We start from the raw sequence: 17,836 nt of genomic DNA, 5'->3' as shown, positions 1-17,836 counted from the left end.
CAAGAGAAATGCTCCAAATTTAAATCAATAATCGGATGCCTCCTTACAAGCATAAGAGACAGTGTCGGTGGGGAGAGTTGTGTCTAGATGCGCTGCATAAGGTCTTTCTGGGTTGGAGAAGATTTGTCTCTGAATCTGGAATGTCATTATCGCCACGAAAGTTGGAGAGAAAATTGACATTAAACACATTTGATGTCTTGAGGTGAGGTGCAAGTTGAATGCGGTACATGTTAGCATTGACACACTCGATGACTTCAATGGGGCCAATCTTTCTAGAAAGAAGTTTCTTGTATTCATGTGATGGCATAAGATCCATCGTCAACACTACCCACACCATGTCGCCTGGTTCAAAAATTACCTCACGTCGTTTCAAATCAGCTTGTTTTGTAGCGAACTGCAAAAAGCTCCCATTGATCACGAGTTTGTTGATGTCTTTTCTCTAATGCTTCAACAAACTCCATTGTGTGGCCATGAATATGCCGTGGATCAGGAGAACTTGTTAAATCAAGAGGACTGCTATAAACAACTTCAAACGGGCTGAATCCGGAATTCCTATTAGTTGCATGGTTATGAGCGAATTCAGCTTGATACAAGCCAGCTTCCCAAGCTCGAATGTTATCTCCAACAAACCAGCGTTAGATATTACCAAAAGCCCGATTTGTAACTTTGGTTTGTTCATTATTTTGCGGATGATATGTCATACTCATATAAGGACTCGTATGTAATTCCAAAAAGAATGCCAAAAATGACTTCAGAAGCTTGTATCCCGATCCGATACGATAGATGTGGGAAGACCATGAAATCGGTAAATCTCTTGGAAAAAACAGTTGAGCTATATGCACCACATATGTTGTCTTCTTTCAAGGCACAAAATGAGTCATCTTAGATAAACGATCCACAACAAGAAATATAGAGTTGTTACCTAGTTCAGTTTAAGGAAGTCCCAAAGTAAAATCTATACTCCAATATGTCGTGGGTTGGGTGAGAACCAGTCTCGAGAGGTATAAAACGGCATTAAAAGCTGTTCCTTTTGCCAACTGACACGCCTGACAACGCTCCACAAATCTCTCAACATCACGTTGAAGTGTAGACCAAAAATATGAAGCAAAAACAAGTTGGCGAGTCCGGTCACGACCAACAAGTTAAAGAAACCCATCCGCGAGCAAAATGTCGGAACAAGAACCATCTTTAACTTCGCCAAAGATTGGACTAAAAATGTGTTTGTTTCATAAAGATCCGAGAAAGACGCAAAACCTCGAACAACAACGTGCATTATAGTCAACAAAGAATGACGCCTACTCAATGCGTCGGCTACGCGATTCAAATTGCCCGACTTATGGTTAATAGAAAATGTGAATTGATGTAGATATGCTATCCACAAAGCAGGTAGATGAGACCTTGACTTGGCTATCTGATGCGGACATCCAAACCAAACCAAATCGGGAGCACACCAAACTAGCCGGTACATGTATCATACCAATTAATAAGGAGCATTATGCACGACTCTTGTCCAATTGGAGTCTCAACAAGCATAAGGCCTAGGGTTAATTATTCACCAGCAAATTAACCCTAAGAAGTCAAATGATGGTTCAAGTGGAGTCAAAGACCAACGAGCCGAGTCACCATATTGTGGAAATATGACTGTTGCATTCTTTTTCTCTTATCTAGTGTTTGTCAGAATGGGTTTACCTAGAAAGGCTTTTAACGAGACAACATCAAGTCATCAAGGAATCATTTACAAAATAATTGATTCGAAGATATCACAAGTACATATAGGTGATGAACTTGTTGACAGACCGGCTCAACTACTCGCTAATCTACTTGCTGAACCACTTGCTAATCTACACGCTGAACTACCTTTTGTTGTACCATACCAAATGAAGCTATACACAAGGAAATCTTACTTATTGTACATTTTGATGTGTCTCAAAGCTTTGTTTGGCAGCCTAGAGAGTTTCTAGATCACTTAGATGCTTCACTACAAGCTCTAAGATACACCAAACCACACTTGATCAGGCAGATCAATTAGGAGCAATAATTACCAAATTTGGACCTGTTTGTCATCATTGTCTCATGGCACTTTCCCCTTTTGTTTGAGCGTCTACTTAAGACATTCCAGAGCATCAAGAATCGTCCATGGCGTCACAAATTTCTCCCCAAGTTGACAAGATACAAGGCACATCTCACTTGCCTTATTTGGACAGATCCTACAATAATTTCCAACGACCATATTTCATTAAATATTGCGATTTGTTTCTTGTTTTAGTGTAGTAGAATGGTTTATTTGAGCCTATTTAAGCTCATTATTTCGTTCATTGTAAAGGACCCTTGATCATTTAAAAAGTATACAAACGTTTTCTAGTCAAAGTTGAGTCTTTGTCAGTTGTTTGTAGTTCTTTGTGAGTGAGTCACTAAGTACTTTAGTAATCTACGGATTAAATTTGTTGAGTTATTCAACATCTTTAATTAGTTCATTGATAGAGTGTGCCGATTACCCCACTGATTGAGCGAGTCAATCACCCTTCTATCCATCTATTCCCCTTGAATGGGTCCCACACGAGAGAAGTGATCGCCATCGTGTCAGATCACCACCTTCATTAGCCCACCTTCCGGGTGGCAAGCTTGAAACTCTTGATCATCAACTGATCTAAAGTTGGATTTGCTCCAATTCTTGCATCATCTTGGTATCCGAAATTCAAAAGGTCCTATCCCCAAGGTTGTATCTCTTCAACCTATATCTTTTACGATTTCTATTTTGTTATCAATTTGATAACCAACTAAAAATTTGTTTCTTGCTTTGTTATTGTTTATTTGCTTCAAGATCTTTATTTAAAAAAAAAACATTTTTCTTCAGTTTATTATTTATTTTTGATTTATTAAAAAACCCACAAAAATCATATTTTGTTGAATTTTTGAACTTTTATTTTTATAAAACTAGTAAACAAAAATAAAAATTCGTTTCACATTTGATATTTTAGATGAATTTTGTTTTTATTTTGGCATTGATTTTAGAAAATAAAAAGTTTCATATTTTGTCCTCTTTACCTTATTTTGTTCATTTAATTTTGATACAGATTTCTCTTATTTGTGCAAAGAATACCACGAAAACAAAAGAGCAACAATGACATATTTCTCTATGTACAGAAGGAAGAAATCAACCAGGAGATGTGTTTCAATGAGAGTTATGAAGAACTATGGCATGAATAGTACTCTAAATCAGATTTTGAGGATGAATCTTGCCATGAAGTACCGGAACCAGAACCGCCTGACTCATATAATACCAATAAAGGCTATTGTAAACCATGCAATAAATTTAATGATGATTTTTGCAGCCATAGTTTGAAATATCAATTGACTCGAGATATTTCTTTTCAGGAAAAGCGAATTATATTAAGCAGAGAGAAGTCATGGCTGCCAACGTCCTCCAAGGAGTGAAGAGAAGGTCGACCATCACACTTTGTTGCCTCACGTCAAGCAAAACCGAGACACAAGTTCTTTCACACATATCCACGAGTAGTACCGGAAGTGACTAAAGAAGTGACTCAGAGAACATCAATGTGGCGTAAACCATATCCATGGTAGACGTGATTACCTAGCTAAGAGAGACTCAAGGATTAGTAATTAATTAGGAGGTGAGCTGAAACATGGCACTCGACAAGACCCACTACTATCCAACCCCACCCGAACCTACCAAACAAAACTAAGGTTATTTCTAGAAAATGGTTATAAGTATTTTGGACCTGAATCTTTTGATTTTGCAAGACATGAGAAGGGGAAGAATTAGTCTACAATGGGAACTCAAAATGGATAAGTACTTTAAGTACTATTCCATTCCTAAAGAATAAAAGCTCCACTATTCTCTTGAACAACTCATGGGAAGGGCAAAACGTTGGTGGAATCGAGAAGAAAAAGGTTGACTGTGGTATAAGGAACCATCTCTCAAAACGTGGGGCATTAAACGCACCACACAGTCTTCCCCAACCTAGTCAACACACTTACTATCCAAAGGAACCAAGCCGAGAAAACTGTACAAATCTATGTGTTGGTTCCAATCAAATTGCGAATCAAGATCCCACTAAGAAGAATGAGATCGTTACATGTGCAAAAGAAAACACAAGCCCCGTACCGGTACTTGAACTATATGTTGAACCGCATGCTGGACTAAAGAAAGGTGAGTCCTATGATTCTTTAAAATAAAATGAACCAACATGTTATAGATGTCATAAGAAGGGAAATTTTGCTGCAACTTGCTCTAAAAGACAAGTAGTAGATTCCATATCACTAGAGGTGAAATTGAATGCATCTAGCTCCAATGATTGTCTCGTAAATTCAAGTTTAGAAATTTTCAATTCTAGATTAATGCACTTGTCTTTTCCAAAGGTTAATAATGCGGGTATATACCATAACATGGATGACACATCTAAAGAAGTAGGCCACAAAGCAATAATTTCGAAAGAAGTTGAGAATTGAATAAGTCTTGAGGAGCAACTTTCGGAAACAACATCATCACAAGGTTGCCGAAACAAGATGTATCTATTAGCTAAGTTTTAGATATAGGTTTTTGAATCTTTTTGTTATTTCTAGAGTCTTTTTAAAGTCTTTTCAAGTATTCTATGGATTGGGACAAGAATGGAGATAAGAAGACATTTTGCAGCAAAAGCTGAAGAAAACAAGCCAAAGGACGAATTCACTTTCAGATCAAGTCGAGAGTGTCGATCGGCAGCCTTTTGGTATCGACCGACACCAGTTGTGGCCCAGAAAAGTCTATGACGGTTTAGAGTTCGAAGATATGGAAATTTGCCCTAGCAGACTTTTTTATTTTCATTAATAGTCATTGCACGTTTTAGGTCATATATATTTTAAGGTCAATGTTTAGACCTAACAAGCGTTATCTAAGAAGTTCTTTTCTAGCAACAAGTTGTTCTTTAAGTTATTCATATCCATGTTTTCAGAGTTTCATCAAAGATTTCAATAACAGTGAAGAGATCTTTTCTAACTATTTTCTCTCTATTGATTTTGTTTATGCCTTCTTATTCATACATGTTGTTTGTTTCATCCATCATGTCTAAGTAGTTTGCTTGTTAGGGTTAGGGTTTCTCATTAGGGATATAGATGATTTAGTAGATTGCCTACTTGCTAGGTTATTTGTAGGATTATTCATCTTTACTTGTTCTTAATGCTAGTTCTAGAGTAGCTAAGTAGAATTTGATCATAAATAATATGTATACCCATAATAGGTATCTATTTGTTGAGTCAACGTTTATAGGTGTGCAATAAGAATCAGCCTATCTACTTAGGTGAACTTATCGAATTTGTTTAGCATGCATGTCTTAAATTAGGGATTCACTGGCACATCGCTAGGGATCTTTAGCTTTAGGCATAGTCAACAGCACTACACATCACCGGTTACTCTATAATTAGGGTTTGAGTTCAGGAACGGTTCGATCGCATCTAGCTATTTCTAGATCTACTATCATCTATTTCCTGAGAATACCCTAGACCTAACGTTTTTATTATCTTTTCTTACAACCAATCAATCTAATATTTGCTTACTTGCTCTCTTTTTACTTTTCTATTATCATTTAGCTTAATCTTGACACTTATGCCTTTTGTGTGAACAAAAGAGCTTTGTAGAATTCGACCCTTAAGTACCAACGACGATCTCTGGTTTGAGGGAGTAAACTGAAGGCAATTTTACCTACACTATCGACCAGCCATCAAAGCATGTATGGTACAAGCATGTAAAACACCAGCTGATCTTGCCTCTAAGATCACTCACATGAAAGCTAAGTTGATACCGAATACCACTTATGGTACACAACTAAGCAAAACTTACTATGTAGTTTGATATTGGCATTATCTTATATTCGAAACAAGTTTTAAGCATCTTATTTATATCATCTCAATTTCAAGTATAATGCACTTGATTTTGTCTTTGAGTGCTAGTGATGGTACAAGTTCCAAGGAGAAATGTGATGATAAAAAAGAAGCCACAACAATGTTACTCTCGGATCAAAGCAAACAAGAAATTGATTTCGGTTTAACACATAAAAAGGTTCAAAGTAACTTAATTAATTATGTTTATGAACGTTCCATGACTGCCTTAGTACACTTGTCTTGTGCCAAAATTGTTGAAACACATGTAGATCCTAAGGAGGCACATACGGATCCACATTACCGATCAACAATGAATAATATTTGGCAACAATATCTCATATGACTATTGTCGGGCAAGACTCGGAACTTGAACCAACAGAGCAGCTTGTAGCGGAGGAGGAGCTTGTAGCCGAGGGGCAGCTTGTAGCGGAGGAGCAGCTTGTAGCGGAGTAAGCTTTGGCGGAACCAACCAGTCCTATGACTCGTTCGAAGACTAGACTTCTCAACCAAGCTGTTAAAGGAATACTTAACCACTTGGGCAAACATCCAAACGAAGTCATTCAAACCGTTTGGAACTCGATAGCAGCCCAAGACGATTGGGAATGGGCTATGTGTTACTTGGGTACTCTTTTTCCCTTCTAAGGTTTTGTCCCAATGAGTTTTCCTTAGTAGGTTTTTAATGAGGCTTGAGTAACACTTCCAAATCCCCCATTATCATTCCGGCCCAAGCCCAATAAGAGGAGCAAGAATTTGGAAGGTCAAGGGTCTATTTTTGTTCACACTTTCATTTATGATTTTTTCTTTTCCGAGTTGTCTTGGAACTTGTTCCAAGCTAATTCTTCCCCTTCTCTTCTTCTCTATTTAAACTCTTGTATTTTCCTTTGTTAACTCATCTATCGTTTCAATCAAAAACCTTTTTAAGTTAGATCAATCTCTTGTTCTTCTCTTTGGTGTGTAATATCCAACTATGAGTTCAAGATCGGTAAATCAAAGGCCTTTCCGCAACCTTTGTGTGACCATTCCCCCCACATCCTTTGATCCTCATAATCTCCCGATTGCTTTGGATGCAAAGCCATCCACTGTTCAACCTCAAGAGTGTCGATCTTAGGAAAGTCATATTAGGTGGTATTAGAGCACATTATAGTACAAGAAAACACGGTTTTTACGACTACATCTGGCGATTGTATAAGTAGTCGTAACATTTAGCGACTATTAAATGACTATTCAGCGACAGATCTACGACTAAAATAAAAGGAACGTTCAATAGTCGCTAAATGACGACTGTAATAAATAGTCGTCCAAATAGTCGTCAGGTAACGACTACGTTACGACTATAAGTAAGTCGGAGAATTAAGAGTTGCTAATAAGTCGTTAAAATTGTAACAATAATCAACGAATTTTTATAGTGTTATAATTTTGTGTATACTAAGTAAAATTAGATATGCTAAAGTTAGACTGTTAGTTTTGTAATTGTCAAGATACAAGTAAAAATTCTAACATATTTCAGTTTAAAGCTTTATTTTAAAAATGCATTCTTTAAACAATTGTACAAATATATATATCACTCTAATTAATTAATTAAAAGGGATAAAGATCAATGAATATATAGTGATTGAACATTATTTTGGTATGAAGGGTTAATCACATAAATAATTAAAACCTATGACTTTGTGTAAAAATGCACTATCTTTAATTAAAAAATTGTACAAAGTATATATTACACTCTAATTAAATAATTAAAAAGGGATATATATTAATGGATATATAGTGATGGAACATTGTTTTTGGTATGAAGGGTTAATCACATAAATAACTTTGTTTTGGATATACACCAAAGTTATGAAAACCTATGATTATTAAAAAACATTAATATACATTGCGACTGATTAACGACTAATAAGCGACTACAATCAAAAAATTGTGCTGAATTAAAACCCGAGAAAATTATCGCGGGCCAAAATTAACGAGGCCCAAACAAAGCCCAATATTTGTGTTGATTAGCGACTGATGAAGAACCCTAATTCATTTGTCTTCCGCCTCTCTCTCTCTCTCTCTCTCTCTCTCTCTCTCTCTCTCTCTCTCTCTCTCTCTCTCTCTCTCTCTCTCTCTCTCTCTCTCTCTCTCTCTCTCTCTCGTTTCTTCGATTCACCCTAATGAATCTTCATCTCTCTCTTTCGTTTCTTCAATCCTTCCTCTAAATCTTCATCAATTGTTCTCCTTCTGCTTTCTTCTTCTTCGAATCTCTCGGATCTCTCTCACATTGAATCGTCTCCTCTAGGGTTTGCAAACAAGTTCGATTTGATGCCTCTAGCTAAGCGAGGAAGGAAGAGAAAAATGGAACCCAATGTTACTCAGAGAGCTGGAGCCTCTACTCCCACTACGGGGAATAGAATAAAGCCTCTACCTCCTCAATACAACTTTACACCGGCGGACAACAATCCTCCACCTCAGTCATCCCAAGAGCGAGTCCGGGTTCAACCCCAACAAGCAAGGTCATTCACTCCCCGAGTCTCTGACTATCCACCTCCGCAAGCCCTTTTCTAGAACTCCTCTAATCGTGAAGTCCGTGTACCTCTTTTATCAGAAGAAGTCCAAAACGAGGCATCTAATCGACCGATTCCACAACAAGATCCTCCAAGTTCTCCACTTCAGAACTCTCATGCAAGTCATCCATCTTCTCAAGGCAACAACCTCCACGAACCTGTGGCTGATGTGTTACCGGAACTCCGGGAGGATAGTTTCAGAGCTCTAAATGATGTGCTTCAAGTGCCTGGCCGTGAGGCGTGGACCACCGTGCTTTCTCCCACACCGATGCCAAAAACAACTTGGTAAGTTCTTAGATGTGTCTTGGTTAGTTGTCTGGTTTTGAGTCTCATGTGTATTGGTTTGTTGTGTGAGTGTATTGAGTGTAGTCGTGCGAGTGTCTAGTATAGATGTGTCTTGTGTATTGATTGTATTGATTAGAATCCGAATGTGAGTGTGTGAGTGTGTGAGTGTTAGTGTATTGAGTGTCTAGTATTAAGTGTCTTGTGTATTGATTGTATTGATTAGATTCCGAGTTTGAGTGTCTGAGTAGTGTATAATTGATCTCTGGTTTTGATTGTTTTGATTAGAGTCTGAATGTGAGTGTGTGAGTGTTAGTGTATTGAGTGTCTAGTATTAAGTGTATTGATTGTATTGATTGTATTAGATGTGTCTTAAGTGTTTGTTTTGATGTGTGAATTAGATGTGTCTTGTGTATTAATTAGTTGTTTTGATGTGTGACTTAGATGTGTATTGTGTTTTGATGTGTGGATCAATCTTGTTGCATAATTAACTCATGATTCTTGTCTTTGATTATGTGGACTGAGTAATGAGTATATGTCATATAATTTGTATGACATGGCTGGTTTTGATGTATTGATTAGAGTTTGATGCCAAACACAACTTATTAAGTGTCTTCTTTTGACTTAGATGTGTCTTGTGTTTTGATGAGTGAATGTGTCTTTGTCTTAAGCGTGTGTTTTTATGTTTGAATTAGATGTGTCTTAAGTGTCTTAAGTGTTTGTTATGATTAGTTGTATGTGGTTTTGAGTCTTAAGTGTTTGTTATGATTAGTTGTCTGTGGTTTTGAGTCTTAAGTGTTTGTTATGATTAGTTGTCTGTGGTTTTGAATCTCATGTGTATTGGTTTTGATTGTATTAAGTGTCTTCTGTATTGCTTGCAGGTTTACTCGGGACACAAATTCAAGCCTGTTAAGGAAGATTACTAAAGTATGGACAAATAAATTTGATGGTCTGTTCTATAGCTGATCATGTGTTCCTCGGGATAGACGAGAAAAATACTTTCTCGAGTTTACGGTATAGTTTTCCTTCCTCTTGCCTTAAGAGTATTAAGTTAAGCTGCTTTGTTTTCACTAACATCCTCTCTTTTTTATTTGTAGAAAACACACCATTGGGATCCTTTGATAACAGGTACAGTTCAATGGTATTTTGAAGAAATCTTTAAACGAAGGATGAAAGACATGGTTAGCATGATAAGGACTAGTCGAGAGTCCCCTAAATGGATCATCGATTCTCATATCTGGAAAGCGACGTGTGAGTATTGGGATACTGAAGAAGCAATAGCGAGGAGTCAGATATATTCCAAGGCTCGCTTGTCTGACCGTAATGGGCTCGGTCCTCACATCCATTTGTCAGGGCCAAAGTCATATCAAAACATCAAACATGAACTGGTTATTAACTTCTATTTCTTTTTTTTTTTAATGTGTTTGTGTCTTAAGTTCATATGTTGTATTAAGCCTTTTTCATTTTTAACATCATAGTAAAAAGAGTTAGGAAGGACGGTGAGTGTTGGTGAGGTTTTCATCAAGACTCATACCAAACCAGATGGTACTTATGTCAATAAAAAGGCAGAGCAAATTGTTAAAAATTATGAGAATAAGCTGCAAGAGAAGTTGTCGGAAATGGAGGCAGAGACTTCAAATATTTCAGATGGGGAATCTCGGGAGCTCACAATAGAGGACCATATTGTCATCTTTCTGGAGGTAAAGATTACATTTTCACTTGCATATTGTCTGCATTTTCTCAAGCTCTTTATTAATGGTTTGGCTATTTTTTTCATAGGCCACATAGACAGATTCAAGAGGGAACTATTATGGAGTTGGAAGCCTCAAAGATAATCTTCCGGATCTAGTCACTGGAAAGGGCAAACATGCAGCATACTCTACCTCCTTTGTGTCATTGCAAGAGCAACTGAAAGAAGCTCAACAGAAGATCGAAAAGCAGGCTGCTCATAATGCTCGACGTGAGGCAGAGCAAGCCCGAGCTGTGGCTGAACGGAAAGACAAGCTGGAGCACTTGGCCTTGGTGGAAAAGTATTTGCGCCAAACTGATCCAGTCTTTCTCAACTTTATGGCTACTCATTCATCTGAAGCAACCACAACCGATCCTATCTAATCTTCACCATCTTAGTCTTAAGTTCCCTACTTCATAACTCTCATGAATTCCTCAAACCTTTTAGTTGTATGTCAAATTACTAGAATCTTGTATTTGGTATGTTTTGGATATTGAGTTTGGTGTTTTTGAATCTTTTCAGGTTTTTAGTTTGTTTTGAATCATGATTTTGTCTTGTTTTTTATGTGTTTTGGAATGAATTTGGATACAAACAAAATCAGACAAACTATTTTTTTTTTTTTGCTGAAATGGTTGTCGCTTAACTGTCGTTAATTGGTCACTATTTAGTCGCTAAATTGTCGCAAAATAGTCTATACACGAGTCGATATACATGTGATTCAATTGTAACTTAGTCGTAACTCAGTCGTCATATTATACGACTATGTTACGACAAATCTTACGACATCGGGAATTAGTCGTATCGTAGTCGTTATTTAGCGACTAATGTTACGACTATTTGGGTTAGCGACTATGGATTTCCGACATCGAGAATTAGTCGTAACATAGTCGTAACTACTCTTTTAACGGCTACTTTGCGACTAATATTGCAGTCGTAAAAACTGTGTTTTCTTGTAGTATACACTCTGAAGTTGAGTATTTTATCCTTTCATCACTTCATCAATTCAATTCATTTCATCATCTCGTTTCATTTTCTCATCTGTCCGTTTATCTTTGCTGTCACATTATTTTAATTTTTATAGATAATTGGCTTGGGATAAAATTGCGAAATCAATTGGATCTGAATCGAGGACGAGACTAGTATTTTATAAAATTGTTTCTGGAATTTTTGAGCATGATTGGTTGATTTATTTTGTTCGATCTAGTGTGCCTGTTATTAGGAAAACGTTTGATATTCTCCTTGAACTAGTGACTCGTTTAGTGTTGTTTGTTGGTAGGAAACGGTGACAACCGAATCAAGCTCGAAGAAGAGTGTTAATAACCAAGCCATCATCGATGCTATCACTTTACGATTGGAGAATATAATAGATGTCAAGCTTAAGCCAATCAACGATCAACTTAAAGCAAAAGGGAAAGCACCCGATGAACAAGTTGTAATCTCGGAAGGAGAGCAATCTCAAAGGGAGATGAAAAGTCAAACCAACGACCCAAAGAAAGACCTAGTTGACCCAAGAGCTCAAGAATATTACAGCAGCCACGGTCACTCATCTCACCGGAGTAACCGGAGACCAAGACATGCGAGAGAAGAAAGATATCTTATGGTTTTGAATCTTGGTGGCTATCAGATGAAGCTTCCACCTTTCCATGGGAAGAATGATCTGGATGCCTATTTGGAATTGGAAAAGAAAATGGAACTCGTATTCAATTGTCAAAACTATGCCGACGTTAACCGCATGAAGGTTGCTGCCACTGAATTCTACGACTATGCTATTAGTTGGTGGGATCAAATCGTCACTACAAGAAGGCGTAATGGAGAGTATCCTATTGAGAAATGGCAAGGGTTGAAGCTTCTCATGAGGCGTAGGTTTGTGCCAAGACACTATCATCGTGAACTCCATTCCAAGTTTTGGAAGCTCGTCCAAGGTACTCGATCCGTGGAAGACTATTACAAAGAGATGGAAACTTTGATGTTGCGGGTCAATATAAAGGAGGATCGTGAGGCGACTATGTCATGGTTCTTGGGAGGATTAAATTGAGAAATTCATGGTCATGTCGAGATGGAACATTATGAAGAATTGGAGGAAATGCTACACAAGGCTATCCTAGTGGAACAACAAGTTAAGAGGAAAGGATCATCCCGGCCAGCCTATGATAGATCATCCCGGCCGACCTATGACTTTAACCGGCCAAGTTATCCTAGAGAAGCCCAACCAGCCTTCGTTCCTAAAGGCGGGCCTAAAACATTTCCGACTATCCAAGGGCAATACAAAACCAGGCCCGATAGCGCCACCACTACTAAAACTCGTGATCTTCGATGCTTCAAGTGCCATGGATGTGGGCACTATGCTAATGAATGTATCAACAAGAGAGTGATGGTCATAAGGGAAAATGTCGAGTTGAAATCCGAAGACGAGTTCGTGCCAGAACCTGATTCTTCGTCCGATGAGTGTATTGCTAAGCCGGCTAATGGGAAGCTCTTGATGTCGAGGAAAGTTTCTAAGGATCCGGAAGAGAAGCAAGACGTGAGCTCATCCTCGGATGAGTATGAAGAACAGCTCGTAGAACTTTACGTGGCAAAAAGGACTTTAAGCATTCAAACCCGAACCGAAGAAGAAGAGCAAAGAGAGAACCTACTTCATTCGCGATACATTGTCAATGAGAAAGTTTGTAGCTTGATCATCGATGGAGGAAGCTGTACGAATGTGGCGAGTGAAACAATGGTCCAAAAACTCGATTTGAAGCCGCAAAAGCATCCTAAGCCGTACAAGTTACAATGGCTTAACGATGATGGAGAAATGAGTGTCAAGAATCAAGTGGTTGTTCCTTTAGTAATTGGAAGCTACCATGATCAAATTCTTTGGGATGTGCTGCCGATGGACGCTGGACATATCCTTTTAGGCCGACCATGGCTGTCGGATCGGAGAGTGATTCATGATGGCTTCACAAATCGGTACTCATTCTTGTTCATAGGCAAGAAAACGACTCTGATTCCATGAACACCACAAGAGGTATATGAGAATCAAATTCAACTATCGGCCAAGGAAACCAAAGACTATAAGGATGTGTTTCCTGAAGACAGCCTAACGGCCTACCACCTATCCGAGAAATCGAACATCAAATAGACTTTGTCTCGCAATACTTACCAACCGTCCAGCATATCATACCAATCCGGTGGAAACCAAAGAGTTGCAATGACAAGTCGACAAACTCATGGCTAAGGGGCATATCCACGAGGGCATGAGTCCATGTGCGGTTCTGGTCCTACTTGTGCCAAAGAAAGACGGGAGGTTGCGTATGTTCGTTGATTGCCGGGCAATCAATAATATTACGGTGAAGTATCGCCACCCTATTCCTATACTTGATGAGTTGCATGGTTCATGCATTTTCTCTAAGATAGATTTAAAAAGTGGTTATCATCAAATTAGGATGAAAAAACGAGACGAGTGGAAAACAACATTTAAAACAAAACATGGGTTGTACGAATGGTTAGTTATGCCATTTGGGTTGACAAATGCACCTAGTACATTCATGCGCTTAATGAACCACCTCCTTAGAGCATTCATAAGTCAATTTGTTCTGGTTTATTTCGATGATATTTTGGTTTCTAGCAAGAGCATGACTGAGCATATTGATCATCTAGAATCGGATATGAAAGTCCTTAGAAAAGAGAAGCTTTTTCCGAATCTTAAGAAGTGCACCTTTTGCACGGATAATCTTGTTTTTCTAGGTTTTGTTGTAAGTGCAGATGGCGTTAAAGTGGACGAGGAGAAAGTGAAGGCAATCAAGGAGTGGCCTACCCTAAAACCGTTGGAGAAGTTTGGAGCTTTCACAGCCTTGCCGGTTTTAATAGGCGCTTCGTCAAGGATTTTAGCACCTTAGCCGAACCCTCATCGAAGTAATCAAGAAAGATGTGGGGTGCAAATGGAAAGAAACTCAAGAGAAAACTTTTCAAGCACTTAAAGAGAAGCTTACTAACATATTTTTATTTTACTAGAATTTTCTTAAAACATTTGAAATTGAATGTGATGCCTCAGGTATAGGTATTGGAGATGTTTTGATGCAGGAGAAGAAGCTCAGAGCCTACTTTAGTGAGAAACTCGGTGGTGCCACATTAAATTATCCGGCCTTACAAACATCGCAGCATGACTTATGGTAGAAGGAGTTTGTTATACACACCGATCACGAGTCTCTTAAGCATCTTAAAGCTCAACGTAAACTTAACAAGAGGCACGCGAGGTGGGTAAAGTTCATTGAGACATTTTCGTATGTCATAAAGTATAAGAAATGTAAGGATAATGTCGTGGTCGACGGGTTATCTCGGAGGTATACATATATAAGGCTTTTGCCAAGTTTGCTTCAGGTCGCTACTATATGCAACACGGGTTCCTCTCTTATGGGAATCGCTTGTGTGTTCCTAATTGTTCTCTTCGAGATTTCTTCGTTAGGGAAGCACATGGAGGAGCACTTATGGGACACTTTGGAGTCGTCAAAACTCTTGAGGTAAAGAGGGATCAATTCCATTGGCCTCACATGGTAAGGGACGTTGAACGTATATGTGGAAGGTGTGTCACATGTAAAAAGGCTAAGTCCAAAGTCCAGTCGAACGGTTTGTATACGCCTTTGCCTATTTCTTCTCCTCTTTGGACTTATATTTCAATGGATTTCGTGCTTGGTTTGCCTAGTACTAAAACCGGAAAGGATTCAATCTTTGTGGTAGTTGATAGGTTCTCTAAGATGACTCATTTCATTGCATGTCATAAACCCGATGATGCATCTCATGTTGCTAATTTGTTCTTTAAGGAAATTGTTCGTTTGCATGACATGCCTAGAACCATTGTTTTGGATAAGGAAAACAAGTTTCTTAGTTATTTTTGGAAAACATTATGGTCTAAACTTGGAACTAAGCTCTTATTCTCTACTACTTGTCACCCCCAAACTGATGGACAAACGGAAGTGGTTAATAGAACCTTAGGCTCTCTTTTGCGCACTCTGATTAAAAAGAACCATAGGACTGGGGAAGAATTTTTTCCGAATATAGAATTTGCATAAAATCATGCCATTCATTCCGCTTCTAAGTTTTCATTATTTCAAATTATTTATGGGTTTAATCTCACCTCTCCTTTGGATTTAATGCCTCTACCTTTGAGTGTCAGAACAAATTTAGATGGGAAAAAGAAAGCCGAAATGGTGCAACAAATCAATGAGGAAGCTCGGAAAACTATTGAAGAGAAAACGAAAAAGTATGTTGAACAAGCAAACAAGGGCCGGCGACGCATGGTCTTTGAAGAGGGTGACCAAGTATGGATTCACTTAAGGAAAGAACGATTCCCAGCCGAATAGCAAACAAATGCCAAGAATCGACGGGTCGTTTACCATTACAAAACGGATCAATGATAACTCTTATCAAATTGATCTTCGAAATAAGTATAATATAAGTTCGAGCTTTAATGTTTCTGATTTATCTCCTTTTCTTATAGATGAAACGGATTTGAGGGCAAATCCTTTTCAAGAGGGAGGACATGATATGACTATTGTCAGGCAAGACTCGCAACTTGAACCAACAAAGCTGTTTGTAGCCGAAGAGCAGCTTGTAGTGGAGGAAACTTTGGCGGAACCAACCAGTCCTATGACTCGTTCGAAGACTAGATTTCTCAACCAAGCCGTTAGCGGACTACTTAACCACTTGGGCAAGAATCCATCATTCAAACCGTTTGGTAATTGGCTAAGTGTTACTTGGGTACTCTTTTTCCCTTCTAAGGTTTTATCCCAATGAGTTTTCATTAGTAGGTTTTTATGAGGCTTGAGTAATACTTCCAAATCCCCCATTATCATTCCGGCCCACGCCCAATAAGAGGAGCAAAAATTTGGAAGGTCAAGAGTCTATTTTGGTTCAAACTTTTATTTATGATTTTTTCTTTTTCGAGTTGTCTTGGAGCTTGTTCTAAGACTAACTCTTCCCCTTCTCTTCTTCTCTTTTTAAAACTCTTGTATTTCCTCTTTGTTAACTCATCTATCTTTTCAATAAAAAACCTTTTTAAGTTAGATCAATCTCTTGTTCTTCTCTTTGGGTTGTAATATCCAACGACGAGTTCAAGATTGGTAAATCAAAGGCCTTTCTACAACCTTCGTGTGACCATTCGCCCCACATCCTTTGATCCTAGTAATCTCCTAATTGCTTTGGATGCAAAGCCTACCCATTGCTTAACCTCAAGAGTGTCAATCTTAGGAAAGTCATATTAATAACATGAGCTTTTGATATGAAAATCTGTCACTAAGGAAGAATAAATCATCAAAAACAACATCGTGTTTATAGAAGAACCACCGGACCAGCCTTCAAATAAAGAAACCGTGTTGATTTTGAAAGATACATTCACCGAGGATCTACATCAGGTAAGTAATACATTACTTTCGTTTGTTGCCAATAAATCGAATGATGAAATTACGAACTTGTTAAGCCCTCAAGAGTGGGAGAAAAATTGGGTTCTTTAAATAAACTGATGAAACCTATTTCTTGTCTTAAACTAAATTGAGTACCAGATACACTTTGTGATACACTTTCTAATGTACTTTGTGTTACACTTTGTGAAAAAGGAATGGTTCAAACCAAAATTGTTTTACATGTTTATATTGATCCTATGACTGTTATAACGCACTTGTTCTTTGCCAAAAGTGTCAACAATATTGCAGGTAAAACGGAGGACCATAAACCCGATTTACTAGAGATGAACAAACTCATGAACCGAAGTCAAACCCAGAGTGAACCAGCACCATTAGTGTTAACACCACCTAACATAGAGACAAGAAGAGCCTCAAACTCTTGGTTAATCAAAGAGGAACCGCCGGATTTTAAAGCTCGCAACCGAGAAGGGGTTAAGCAAGCAACACAACAAGTAAAATCACCGGAATCAAAAAAGAAGAGTGATCCTATCTTTTTTGCTAAATGGAGAGCCACCTGATGCACTATGCATCATCAAACTACGACCGTGTCAAGGAAAGACCCTAGCCTCCCAAAATTGCATGAAAGCTAAGTTGCTTTGTCTTGGTGTATATGGTAAAGTTTCGAGGTCGAAACGTTTTCAAAGAAGAAGGTATGATGCGGACATTCAAATCAAACCAGCTGGTACATGTATCAACTACTTAATAAGGAGCATTATGGAAGACTCTTGCCCAATTGGAGTCTCAATCAAGCACAAGGCCTATGATTAATTATTCACCAGCAAATTAACCCTAAGAATACAAATTATTGTTCTAGTGGAGTCAAAGACCAACAAGCAGAGACACCATATTTTGGGAATATGACCGTTGCACTCTTTTTCTCTTATCTAGGGTTTGTCCCAATGGGTTTACCTAGAAAGGTTTTGAACGAGGCAACATCAAGTCATCAAGGATAATTTACCAAACAGTGG

At 38.2% G+C, this 17,836-nt stretch overlaps 3 pseudogenes across 3 annotated transcripts; 2 read left to right on the top strand and 1 right to left on the bottom strand.

Annotated features, from left to right (window-relative positions):
- Window positions 1-69: 69 nt before the first annotated feature.
- AT2G13180 lies at window positions 70-1,129 on the bottom strand (annotated as a pseudogene; the record flags this gene model as incomplete). Its single annotated transcript has 1 exon — window positions 70-1,129.
- Window positions 1,130-8,211: 7,082 nt separating this feature from the next.
- Window positions 8,212-10,851, top strand: AT2G13175 (annotated as a pseudogene; the record flags this gene model as incomplete). The annotated part of the gene is made up of 1 exon: window positions 8,212-10,851.
- Window positions 10,852-11,707: 856 nt separating this feature from the next.
- On the top strand, window positions 11,708-15,991 carry AT2G13170 (annotated as a pseudogene; the record flags this gene model as incomplete). The annotated part of the gene is made up of 1 exon: window positions 11,708-15,991.
- Window positions 15,992-17,836: the final 1,845 nt, after the last annotated feature.

This window comes from Arabidopsis thaliana, chromosome 2 (assembly GCF_000001735.4).
Source record: "Arabidopsis thaliana chromosome 2, partial sequence".
NCBI lineage: Eukaryota > Viridiplantae > Streptophyta > Magnoliopsida > Brassicales > Brassicaceae > Arabidopsis > Arabidopsis thaliana.
The sequence above is the reverse complement of the archived record's forward strand: the minus strand, read 5'-3'. Positions and strand labels throughout refer to the sequence as shown.